We start from the raw sequence: 13,349 nt of genomic DNA, 5'->3' as shown, positions 1-13,349 counted from the left end.
GGTGCAATCACCAAAACAATACCCCAACATCTAAAAAATAATAATAAAGTCTTCATGTCTCTGCTCCTCACATACATCTGATACTATACAACATCCTATTCTTAAAAGGCAATTAATTAATAAATTAGTTTGTTGTGGCTTAAAACAATCAAAACTATTATTCTCTTATGATCTCTATTGGTCAGAAATTTGGGAGCAATTCAGCTCAACAGTTTTGTAGATGTCTTGTAAGGTTGCAGTTAGATGTTGGACAGGACTACATTATTTGAGGGCTGACTGGCACTTGAGGGTTCTCTTCCAAGGTAGCTCACTCAGATGGCTGGCAGGTTAATTCTACTTGTTGGCAAGGTCCTTGGTCCCTATCCTGGTGGACCTCACAAGGTTGCATAAGTGTCCTCAGGACATGATAGTTGTCCTTTTCCAGAGTGGGCATTTCAAAAATGAATGAGAACCAGGTGGAAGCTATATCCTTGATGGCAGCCTCAGAAGCCACATGGCATTACTTTTGGCACATTCTACATGTTAAGATTGAGTCATCAATGGCCCACACTCCAGGAGAGGGGAATTGAACTCTACCTCTCAAAGGAAGGTATGACAAAGTATCTGAAGATGTATTTTAAAATCACAACAGCAAACAACATACTTGTTTCCATGGAAACAAAAGGAAATCTATTATGATTTTTTTCTTCTCTATTCAGTATCTGAATGCCTACAACCAGGAAAGGCTAATAGGATTCAGATCCTGTGCTAGTTCCCCTTTATTATTCTAGGCTTCCAGGGATACAGTGTTGCAAAGGACTCTGAGGGATATTCAAGTTCAGCAGGAGAGAGGCATGGGTCACTACTGATGTCTGCTATATATACCAAAGGCGGAATGCTGGTACATGAACCAAGAATTTGTTGTTTTTGTGGTAGATGTTTAGGCTTGTGACAAGGATGGATATGAATAAGACACAGGCCGAGGTTTAAAATTGATTATATGTATTTATTGAAGACTATGATGGACATAGTGAGTTACTCGCTTAAGTTCCATCACCTTCTTTCATAGTAACAGAACTGTAGACACATGGCTGCCACTGACACATTTCCCAGCCTTCTTTGAACTTAGATATGGCCATATGACTAAGTTTTCTCCAAAGAAAGCAGATGTGATTGATATATATATATATGCCACTTCTAGTCTGATACTTTAATAATACCCACACCTAGGAGATGGTGAAGAAAATATTTATGGATGGGACCAAGGTCCCTGAAAGGTTTTAAACTATGTGGTGTATAGCATTAGCCAAACTAAAAACCTGTTCTCTGGACTTTTACATGAGAAAGAAATAAATGTGGTTTGTTTTGTTTTGCTTTGTTTTCTTTTTTAGAACTGGGGATTGAACCCAAGGCTGCTCCACTGCTGAGCTGTATACCCAGACCTTTTTATTTTGAGACAAGATTTTGCTGAATTGCCCAGGCTGGCCTCAAATATAGAATACTCCTGCCTCAGCTTCCTTAGTGGCTAGGATTACAGGCATGTTCCACTACACCCAGCATGTTTTTTTCTTTGAGCAAATGGTCTTGAGAAATCTCTTTCTTATAGAACCTAATACAACAAACATAGGAAGATATATAATAAACACTATAAAGTCTTTACATAGTATAATACAACCACACAGAGACATTATAACCTCATTTAAGGAACAAATGAATCATGCTAAGTATTGATGATACATATTGAACAGTAATAAAACCTAATTGTAAATGGTAACTACTCCTAGAATTATTGTAGGGGTGGAATGGGACAACACCTATGAAAGTGGTTTTTATAACACACAGAAAAATTTAAATACTAAATAAATGTTAAGATTTTGTTCTTATAAATTCATTAGCTGGCACTAACGATATACTGTGGCACAAAAGTATATGAAAAAAATCAGATGGAATTCTCAGTTTTAGTTAAACGTGATTCTGTTCCACTATTTCATTTGTTTTCATAGTCAGATCCATTTTTTGCCCATTAATCCATTATCTGATACGCAACCAGGATGATGTCTGGGGCAAAAAAAGCTAATGTACATCACAGATGTGGCCTTGATCTCTGAGGAGTTATGAGTATTTGCAGGAAAGAAGAGGGGAGCCTGCTCTTGACATTGAAAAACTAAAACCGTGGAAGGAATTTAAAGCATTAGAAGTAAAAATTAGTAATCTAGGTCTGAGCCAAGGCAGTCTCAGTATTGGATGTCTAGCAATGTTCACGAGTAGAGCTGCTGCATAGCTGGTGCAGTACATGCTTTATTCTTCCTCCACATCAGGAGATTCCGCCACATCTTTTCCCATGGTTCCTCCACATGCTCTTTTGAGGACAGAGACTGGTTGGAGGATTCAACTCCAGAAGATGAGACAAAATATATGACTGGTTCTTTTTTTTCACTGAGCTTTCAGTCTTATGAGAAAGGTAGGTGCTCATACAGGAAAAACACTAGACAAACACTATAAAACCACAGCTAAGAAATGATTAAATCTCACAGCCCCGGCTGAATGTCATAGGAGGCAGAGAAAGCATCTTGTCTGGGATACTGAGTCAGTCCCATTAAAAGTTAGGGCTGAGAAGAACTGGTGGCTTGGTGTTGGCTTTTTCTCACTCTTGATAATTACTTATTAGTCCAAATCCTGGTTGTACTGTGTAACAGTGTACATTTCAGATCCAGGTAGAGAAGGAAATTTACCACCAATTGGTTTCTGTCTGGACAACTAGAGGGGTTTATTTAGGTTGCTTTTTTTTTTTTTTTTTTTAAGAATGGGAACGGTAAGAATAGAAAAGAGTGAATAGAAGAAAGAATAGAGAGAACTTTTGTGTCTTACCTGATACAAACCCTCTGAAAAAAATTCCCAACCTGTCCTGTACCTCCTCTTCGACCTTGGATTGATTCTTTCCTAGTTTCTCCAAAGGAAATCAAATGAACATATTTAATGTATCACATGGCTCTCCAATAAATTTGTTTTTACTTGTATGTAAATTCTCTCAGGATTTCTCACTGAGATTCGAAGCTTTCAGAACTCCCATTCCAGAGATGGCTTTGTCTTTTGAAAGTCTGAGAAATATCCCTTCAGCTGTATTTGAGATGTGAGTGAGTCAAACTGGGGTAAAAATAAAATTTTTTGTAGCTTAAAAAAATTCTCAGACATTTTTTGCTAAGCCATAAATCAACAGTGGTTGAATTAAAACAGATCAAGCTTGGCTTGAGTTTAGACCTCCATGAGGTCTCTGGCTAAGCTTGAAGGGGGAGAAAATAAATTAATACTTTTTTAAAAACCAGCTCCTGTGCATGTCCCATTAGAAAAGAGCAAATTCTGCTTAATGAGAGTCGGCCCTTCTAAACACTCCTACATTTGTATCTACAGAGCATTTCTTCATGTTGGCCCCAAACCTAGTTTTCTGTTCTTTTCCTTACATATACTCCAAGACTAACAGAGAAGACTGGAACTTATTTGGAGAACCTGGAGTCTACCTTTCAGAAAGCATGGCTTGCCTGCAGAAGTGGTATCTAAACTTTACTATTAACTTTAGTGAGAACATATATATTGGCTCATTGGCCTCTGGCTTGGAGCGATAGTTTAGAGAGAGTACCATTGTGATCCCCAAAACAGAATGTCCGGACTAAAATACTGGAAAGAGGCTTGATAAGATGCTGATCTTCTCCCTCTCCCAAGTAGGTCAAATCTAATGAAAACATCTTTGTTTTCAAAGCCAAATGCCAGGCTAAAAGACATTAGAAAGTCACCTGTGAGTTTTCAGAGATGGTGCCTGCACACAACTATGACTTCAACTGTCTTCATCACAAGTCTTTTGGGCATTTCTCTGAGAAACAACATAAAAGAATTTTCAGATTCATTGGATTTCTTTTTATTAGTACATATTTGCAGTACTTAATGATTACATTTACCATGCGGAGTTGATATATACAAACAACACATCTTAATTCTTTTTTGTTCCCTACTTCTCCCGTCCTTCTGTGCTCTCAACTCTTGGTCCCCTTCCCACTTACAAAAGCTCTGTTTTCTTTTTTTCTTCTTCTTTTTTTCCATCTCCTTTCCCTCCCTTCCCTCTGTTCCCCTTCAAATATGAGAAAGATCTATTTCCTATTATCTATCTTCTATTTTGTTAGTGGAAGTAAAGTTGTTCCATTGAGTAGATATTTGCTGTAGGTCAATATCTGGTCTATCTTAGTGTTTATACTATAATCATAGATTGCTTTTCTGTGGTTAAGGGTGGTATATCATTGGTTCTTAGGATCCATTGGAGTTTTGAGGTTACATATTACTTCTCAGGCACTGCAATATAACTCTGTGGGTCCACAACTTTAGAACTTGTATTACTTATGTAATGTAGGTATTTTAGAATTATGTGTGATTTATCCCCCAAGTTCTTTTTCTATTTTTTGTAGTTTCATTATCCACATTTAATGTTTGGAGAAATATCTAAGAAGAACCCTACCCATACCCCTACCTCTACCTCAAGTTGTAACCATCAAGTGATCTGCTTTGCTTTCTTTTTGACTAATGAAATAAGCAAAACAGTAATTTCATGGACAATTTAAGTCCTGGAAAGCTAAAACGCAGAGAGATATTTTACCAATGTTTATGTAAGATGCATAGATACCCATTAGGCTTAAAAAAATCTCTAGTTAATTTACTTATCAAGTATAACTATAATAATATCACATAAAAAAATGAAAAAGTTTCTGTACCAAGAAGGTGTACTTCATCTCTGCCCTTGATTGTGAGCCTGTTCCTCTGTCTCTTTCAACTTGTGTTTCAAAGACATTCTTTATAAAACATGTTACAACTAGTTATCTGCCTGTAAGATGACTAAAACCATTATGTCTTTAAAGTGTATGCTGATTCTTCCTAGGTTCTCAAAGCATCAAGTCTCTGCTAACTTCCTTTTTTCTGAAATGATCTCAGTATGTTTTTTCTTGAAAGTCCTAACGCAACCCTCATCTATTCTTTTTTCTCCTGTATATGCTCAAACTTTCCAGTAGAAACCAACAATGTCACTTTATTTCTGTAGTTTCTCTTCCTCAATTAGATATGTCAATGTTTAATTCCCTAACACTTAGGGTGAAGAAAACAACCAAATATGGCTTGCATATATTAAATGCAAAATCACTAATTTACAAATGAAAGCAAAATTAATTATATATATTAACTATAGACATTCACTAGTTACTAATTAAGTTTCAAAAGTTTATTATTCTTAACATGCTTTTTCTTTCCTTTTGTACAAACTCTGTTATAAATGATAAATATAGGCTACGTGGCTCTTGGAAGTATGTTTGTTTTTATTATCAAGCTGAATGACAATATGATTAGTTGTCCTCTAGTTTCTACTATTTCTTTGTTTTGCATCTGGAATTCCAAATTCCAACTAATAAATCCAGACACATGGATGGATCTTTCCTCATAGAATCCCAGAAGCTAGAAGAGAACTTCTACTGCTAAAACCCCACACCCAATGGCCCCAATAGCAAAAAAGAAATTTTTCTGCTTGTAGTGCTTTCCTATACTAGTTCAGAGCCAAAAGAGGATGAGAGATGAAACTGATTCCTATCTCTGCCATAAACTACTAAGGGAAGCTTCAGGAAATTATGAAACCTCTCTGAACTTCAGTTTCGTCCTGTCAAAATGGCAATAATAGTACTTCCTTCTTCCCTAATAAGAAATATGAAAATATAAGAATAATAAGAAAATATAAAAATCAACTCACCAGATTGATATAAGAATTAAAGGTCTTTAATATATGGTAAGTGCCTAATGAGTAGTACCTATGATTTTTATCCCTCTGCTCCCTTCCTTTGTGGTCTGAGTAGAGGGAGAGGATTCTCCCATCTACATCTCCCCAGTCACTCTCAGTTAACCTTCCCAAGTCAGGTACCCATTTGTACTCATCTCTGCAGTGAAACTTTTCATTCAACAATTACTAGTTGAACAGAGGCAGACTTCTTTGCGTTAAAACAAATTCACACTGGTGGTGTTTATGAAGAGTGTTTGGTGAGCCACAAGCCAAACTGGCAGTCAGCACAGGACCCTTGACCAGAATGGGGAATAAGACAGACCAGGGAAATGCCACTGGTCATATAAAATGAAAACAAATTGGTGATACTGGCACTTTTGGTGATGGCTGAAAATTAAATATTTAAGGGCATCCAAACTAGCTTTAAATATAGATTCCAGTGCTGAGTCCATTTTAAAAATAGCTTTTCAAGATGTTATGTAGGACAGTGCTTTCCAAATGGCTAAATGTAAGCCATTAATACATTATAAAATCAATTCAGTGGGATACTATCTGCATTTTTCAAAGAAATAAATAGAACAAAATACATCAAAACAAGGTAATAGTGAATTTCATTTTATGAAAGTGGGTTGAAATATAAACTGTATTTTGTTGTGTGCTGCAATAAAAAAATTTGAAAGCCATTGATATAGACAGACTCTTTTAAAAGACTGTTTTATTGTTAAAGTATTATCTGCATTCAGCAAGAACATGTTTTATTTTGAAAGTTCTTTACAGAATCAAAAGTATTTCTCCTGAAAAAAAATAAGACTACCAGGACCTCAAATTCTAATCCAGAAAAAAATGTAAACTATTTGTTAAATTCTGAGAGCCTTTGGGATTCAGTTGTCCAGGACAGACTATCAAGTCAAACAAAATTGAAATTCACCAAAAAAGTAAAGCAGATGGGCATATATAAATACTGGTCCAAGTGGAGAGGATTAATTTAAATGTCACCGGAAAATGGGAGGTAAAACAATCCCCATAAATAGGAATGATGGTTGGAGGGCAAATGGGACCTTTTCCCAAAATATAGTAGGTTCCCAATAAATATCCTTGAATAAATGAAAATGATAGTGTTACAAAGATAATCAGCCATATTTTTCAGAAAGCATTTGGGTTTGTGGGTAGGGAGCAACCCACAATTCTTGGGAGGTTTGACAATAAAATGAGATTTAGTGTGAGTGATTCCACTTTCTAGGCATTGCGGGGGTGGGGGGAGACAGAAAGAAAGAGAGAGAGAGAGAAAGAGAGAGAGAGAGAGAGAGAGAACCTGTGCTGATTATTCTCTGAATTCCATTCACTCTGTTCCACCCAATCCACTCTCTACTCTCTGCTGCCCTATTCAGCGTCCTGGGAGGCTTACCCTGGGGATTCCATCATCTCTCTCCCTTTACTTCTGATTCTTGGTTGGGTTTGGACAAAGGTGATTAGCAGGTTGGAGGAGAAAGAGACTAAGATATTTTCTCCCAGCTCCTAGTCTGTCTCAGCACCCTGATTGTTATAGAAGTGGCATCCCCAAAAATCTATGGCTCTCAGCAGCTCCCTTCTTCATGCTCCAGCTCTCCTTGGTCTCCAGTAACACTGTTTCCTCTCCACATCTTTCTAGGTACAGGTGCAGTAGTGCATCCTCAGTACTGTTAGTCTCTAAGTACCCCCATTTCTCTTGTGGGCTCCCTTAATACTGACCACCCCTCTGGAAGTGGTAATTCACAAAAATCTCCTAACTTGAATGACTTGGAATTTTTTTCTGTTTTCTGCTTGGACCCTGAGAGATCTTGTACCTAAAACACACATGAATTTAAAAAATTAAAGAATGGCACTAAACACATAAGCCAAGAATTTTCAAAGCACCATTTCTCCTATCTTTAATAAATTTTAAGTCCTTGAGACACTGGAGTCATTGTAAATAGTGTTTACTTTTACAGAAAACTATAAGAATTTCAATGGCTAAACTTCATTTGTTTGGTTCCTGGAGAAAGAGAAACATCCTAATATGGGATATGACATGATGTCATGTCTTGTGAGAGGTTGGTTAGGGCTCTTGGCCTGGTTTTCTAAGAAAGTGCCTCATGGAATATACAGCCCTTTAGGGCAAGAGAATGTCTTAACAGTGGGTAGTATGATGATCACTAAGAAAAGGAGGGGATAAATCTGGCTTCTCCCCCACCCCCAGAATTTCAGCAAGGAATGGAGAATTAAAGGGGAATTTTCAAGAATAGTGCAGTGGGTGAAGATAGAGCTGGGACAAGTTCTTGGAAGAGAATTAACATGGTCCATACTGAAGATTCAAAGTCTGAGACACAGTGGCATTTGTGTTTTGGTTCCTCTCTTTTCTTTTATTCATTTTCTTTTTTTTTCTTTTTCTTTTTGGTACCCAGGATTGAACTCAGGACCTTGCACTTGAGAGGCAGGCGGCAGCACCACTGAGCTAAATCTCTGGCCCTTCATATTCCTTTTTTAATATTGGTATCAATACCATCTATCTCAGCCACTAGATGAACTTAAGCACCTTCCTCCAGGCCTATCTCTCCTTTCAGCACTTTTAGGCTTGTAAGCTTGAGTATTTTCCAGTGTTTAAGGTGATACAGTAGTTGGTACAATCAGAGGCCAGGTATGGAACCAGACAACAGAGGGGATTGGTGAGGGCAAAAAATCAGCAGCCTGTTCCCAAATACAAGAGCTCTCTATGTACAGGAACCTTATCTATCTTGTTCATAGCTGTTCCCCAGTGCAGGGCATATAATAGATGCTCAATAAATATTCATGTAGTATATGATGTTATCAGAAATTGATCAATGGCTTTTCTAAAACATCTCTGAGCTGAGCAATAAACCTAAAGCTCAGGTGGGCAGGTTCTAATGAAAAGCACATTCCCCTAAATTTAAGGGATATTGTGACTCCAACATGATACACTTACATCTTAACTTGAAACACTTCACCAAAAATTAGAGCCGCCATTGAGGAAGTTCCTTGGATCTATAGAGGCTTGTGTGTCCCTCCTGCCCCTCTCCCCAGATGAAAGAGAGCCCATCTGGCACATGCTGTAAACCAGATGTGCTGCAGCAAGCAGCATAAAGCTTTCCCTGTGCTCACAATTCCTGTCTAGGAAGTCAGAGAACTTTTGGGAAATGCAGAGAAATGGCCAAATTGGTTTGCCATGGAATGTATAAACCCAATTGACCCCATGATTGGATTTCATCCTCTGACCACAAGAGTGCCAGGCAAGGGAAATGACTGAAGTTTTCCCATCTAAGGCCCATTAAGACAAACTGATTGACTTTAAACTTTCAGGTTTTAATTTACCTTCTACCCAGATGGCCCCCAGGGAGGCTGGGACAATCTTCTCCCTGACAACTAGTTTAACTCTTTGCTTAGTCTCTTTGAAGATGGCATTATCTGAAAGAATTTTTTAAAAAGCAATATATACTGTTTTTATAACTGTAAAACATGTAATGTCTTTATTGTAGAAAGTTCTGAAAATTCCAAGAAAATATTAACAGGAACATTGAAAATTAATTGTAGGAGCTAGCACTGTAGTACAGGGGTAGAACACATACCTAACATACTCACAGCCATGGGCTCAATCCCGAGCACTGCAAAAAATGTTTTCAATTAAATAAAAATCAACTGCAATCTTTCCACCAAAAAATAATCTTACGGTTGATATTTTGGTCTATTTCTTATTGGAGTTTTCATGTGAATATATGTATGGATGTATAGTCTAAAAAGCAGAACTAATATTTTTCCAGCAGAAATTACCATTATAAATGAACATTCTGAAACATAAACTTTTTTTTTAATCTCCCTGAATATATTTCCCAATGCTTGATTTTTAAAAGAGGAATTAGTGAGTCAGGGATATAAACACTGTTGAGGCTTCGTTCCCCCCATCCACACTCCCCACTGTCCTAGAGATTGAATAGGGCTTTACAAATGCTAGTCAAGAACTCTATCATTCAGCTACACCACCAGCCCTTTTGAAATCTTGAGACAGAGTGGTCTCAAATTTAAAATCATCTTGCCTCAGCCTCCAGAGAAATGGGATTACAGGTGTGCACCACCATGGCCTGCTTGTTGTAGAGGATCTTGATGCATATTGGTAAATTGCCCTTCAGGAAGGTTGTACCAATTATTGTTTTATCTGCCTGTTTGATATTGATTTATTTATTCATTCATTCATTCATTCATTCATTTTTTTTGCTACACTGGGGATTAAACTCACTAAGCTATATCCCCAGCTCTTTTTGATTTTTTTATTTTATTTTTGAGACAATGTTTCACTAAATCACCCAGGCACAACTTGTGATCTCCCTGCCTTGGCCTCTCAGAGCTCTGGGACTCCAGGCATGTGCCACTGTTATCAGATGGGGTAGGATCAGCAGTGTTACCAGGTTCTTATTTGTCACGATCAATGAACTAGTAAGGACAATTGGTAGATGTGAAAGACTACTGTTTATTTTAAGACAGAAAGAAGAAAAAGCAAAAACGCGAAGAATGCAAAAGAAGTGCTCAGGGAGAAAAGGGTACTTTGAAGGAAAAAGAGAAGAGACATCCTTCAAAAACAATGGACCACTATAAGAACAATAGGGCAGTGGCCCCAAAGTCCATTGCTGCTGTCCTTTTATGTCTTATTTGATAATTCATCTAGGTGGTCCCACTTGGTCTCATGCTAGAAGATTGATCAGGTGCCAGGTTCAACGTGTTCTTGTATCAGAAGTTGATACCAGATGCAGGGTTTGGCTTGATGCCGTGTCGGGCTCGGGTGCTGCTGCTCTGCACCCATAGTTAACAAGTCTCCTCAGTTGGGTCATGCCCAACTGCTCCAGCCACATTGCTACATTGCTATGCTCTCATCTCCTACTAAACCACCACCCCTGGCTTTGATTTTATTTTTGAAGGAAGTTTGCTCTTTCCCTTAGACTGCTTTTTTGAGTTGAGACTCTAAGGAAATTGTGGCAAACTATGGCACAGTTGCTGAAGCCGGCTGTTTGTTATCATTGAAAGCTCTAAAAGATTCATTCACCATCACTGCTGTAGGGCAAGTTCAGGCTATCAAGTGGTATAATCTTATACTTGATGAAATCTTACATGCATTTTTCTCCTCTGCAGGTGAACATGTAGTTTAGACCATCTCAGGCACACATGCTGTCCAAATATTCCAGATGACACCATCTAAGAGCCAAAGACTGTGCTGTACAGCCTTCTCATTCCTTGGGGCTCCACAGGTGTTTTTTGGCACTATCAACATACATTTTTCTTACAATAAGCTCCAAAATATAACAGAACAAAGTAAATACCTGCTGAGGGAAAGGAGTTGTTATTGGGTTTGCTGGTAGTGAAGTATCCAGCTCTGAGAAGACAGGCTGAATGCCACAAACATCATGAAAAGTCACAAGGTATATTTAGGGTAGACCCCCCAAAATCCAAATTTCTTAATGTGGAGCTACCTTAGAGTCTGATTTTTTTTTTTAATACTGGGGAACTGAACCTAGGGTTTTGACTATGTTAGGCCACATCCTCAGTCAGAGTTTGATTTTCCTTTTTACATTTGAAGAGTTCTTCACCATATGAGCCTTGGAACAATGTGCATTCCCTTCTCCTGAAAGCTATAATTGATTTTCTAGCATCCCTTGCAATAGGACATGGGTATATGCCCTGTTAGACTCAGAACTGGAAACTGGTGATGTATGAAGCAAAATAAGAAAAGAATTCTTTCAGTAGCAGCAGCACTGGCAGCATCAGTTTCTAAATGGTGGCAGTGACATGGCAACAGCCCTAGAATCTAGGGTTGATGGTACTGGTGAACAGTTCTGCAGTGTGGATTTGGCTGTAGTCTTTAAAGTATTTCTTGCAATCTTGTTCCTACCCTGGTTTCCAAGCCTTTCCACCAACCTTCCCAGTAACTGTGTGGTTTCCTGATATCCTCTCAATAAATTCCTTTTATGCTAAAGCAGTCTGTTGCTTGCAACCAAAATTTCTGGCTAATTATATCCTTCATGACTCAGTGTGGTCATCTATATGATGGGACTTCTGGGCTATTTCAGACCACTAAGATGAAAACTAATGAAAGAACACATTAAGGAACCTAACTCCACACCATGGTATATGGCAGAACCCTAGTATATAGTGAATTATCACCATTATTTTTAGTTCTAGGCATGTCAGTTTATCTTGTCTATAAATATCAGGGTGTGTTGGGGGAGAGAATCAAGTCATTTCACTGGCAGTTGTAAATATTACTATCATTATGATTATAGTAGTCATTTATCAAGTGCCTTACTGGATGCCAGGCACTGTACTTGGCAACATATAAACACAAAATTCCAACATATATATTCCTCTCACTTTGCCGATAAAGAATGCGATGCTCAAAATAGTTAACAATTTGCCAACATTTTCACAAAGAGCAAAAATTGTAGAGATTGTAGAGAAAATACAATTTGAAATACTATAGTCATATCTAGATGGATGTGAGATACAATTATGAGAACATAATCAGTTCAACCATTTTGACCAAATCAAAACAATTAAATAGTGATTGAGACTTAGTTGACCTAGAATCTTGTGAGTTTAGTCAAAGGAACCAAATAGTTGTGCCTGTTTAAACCTTGGAGTCTCAAGAGGCACAAAATGATGTTCATTAAATTCATCTCGGGAATTCTTTAAAGTACATATATCTGTCCTCATCACCACCCCAGTGAGAAGGGACTGAGTGGCAGCTGCTGATACAAGCAGATCCTGAGACCAGTCTTAGATGCCCTGCAATTTTGGAAGACACAAGGGAATTTTTTTTGTGAAGATTCATAGTTCAGCTTTACTGTCTCTAGGCGCCAGGATAAAAAAGTCTCAAAGGTCAAAAATAAAAATACTAGTTTTGCACAATGCAGCTGAAGTGACATTGCAATGACAGGAAAATGTGAACTATGTGAGGGAGGGCAAGTTGGACATGCTCACAAACAAGCTCTTCTCAAAGTGGAAACTCCAGAGCTCCAGGCATCCAAAAGAGGCACCTCCAATCCACCCAGGGAAAGCCTGATGCTATTCGCATACCTTAAAAGCCAGTCTATATTTTGGCTTCTGAAATGAAAAATTACACCAAAAGAATTGCCTGATTTTTATTAGCTATCCTCAAAAGGAGTCTTCTACTAATTCTGGGGAAGGTATTTTGCTTGAGAGTTTTTCCACTTTGGCAAATATGATGCAGGGGGGTTGGATCTAAGGGGTTTTGCCCTGGGCAAACAGTTGAACACAAAAACTCTGCCAACTCCAGGAAAAATTTAAAAGAGGGAAGAGATTTCCTTGAACCAATATGGTGAAGCCAAAATAAATGGCTACTCTTGTTCTCTTGAGAAAACATTATTACATTATTATCACTATTATTTTCACAAAGCAATCCCTGATGCAATTGACCAGGGAAAGTAGAGTAGTAGGTGGTCTGATTCAGGACACAAAGATGCTGGGCCCGATTCTGAAGTCTCTGCAGTCTCAAGGAGTGAGGGCAGGGGCGGAAGTGGCTTTGGACAGGTGC

This window comes from Heterocephalus glaber, unplaced genomic scaffold (assembly GCF_053883595.1).
Source record: "Heterocephalus glaber isolate CG9 unplaced genomic scaffold, H.glaber_assembly_v1.0 deba00001497, whole genome shotgun sequence".
Classification (NCBI taxonomy): Eukaryota; Metazoa; Chordata; class Mammalia; order Rodentia; family Bathyergidae; genus Heterocephalus; species Heterocephalus glaber.
The sequence above is the reverse complement of the archived record's forward strand: the minus strand, read 5'-3'. Positions refer to the sequence as shown.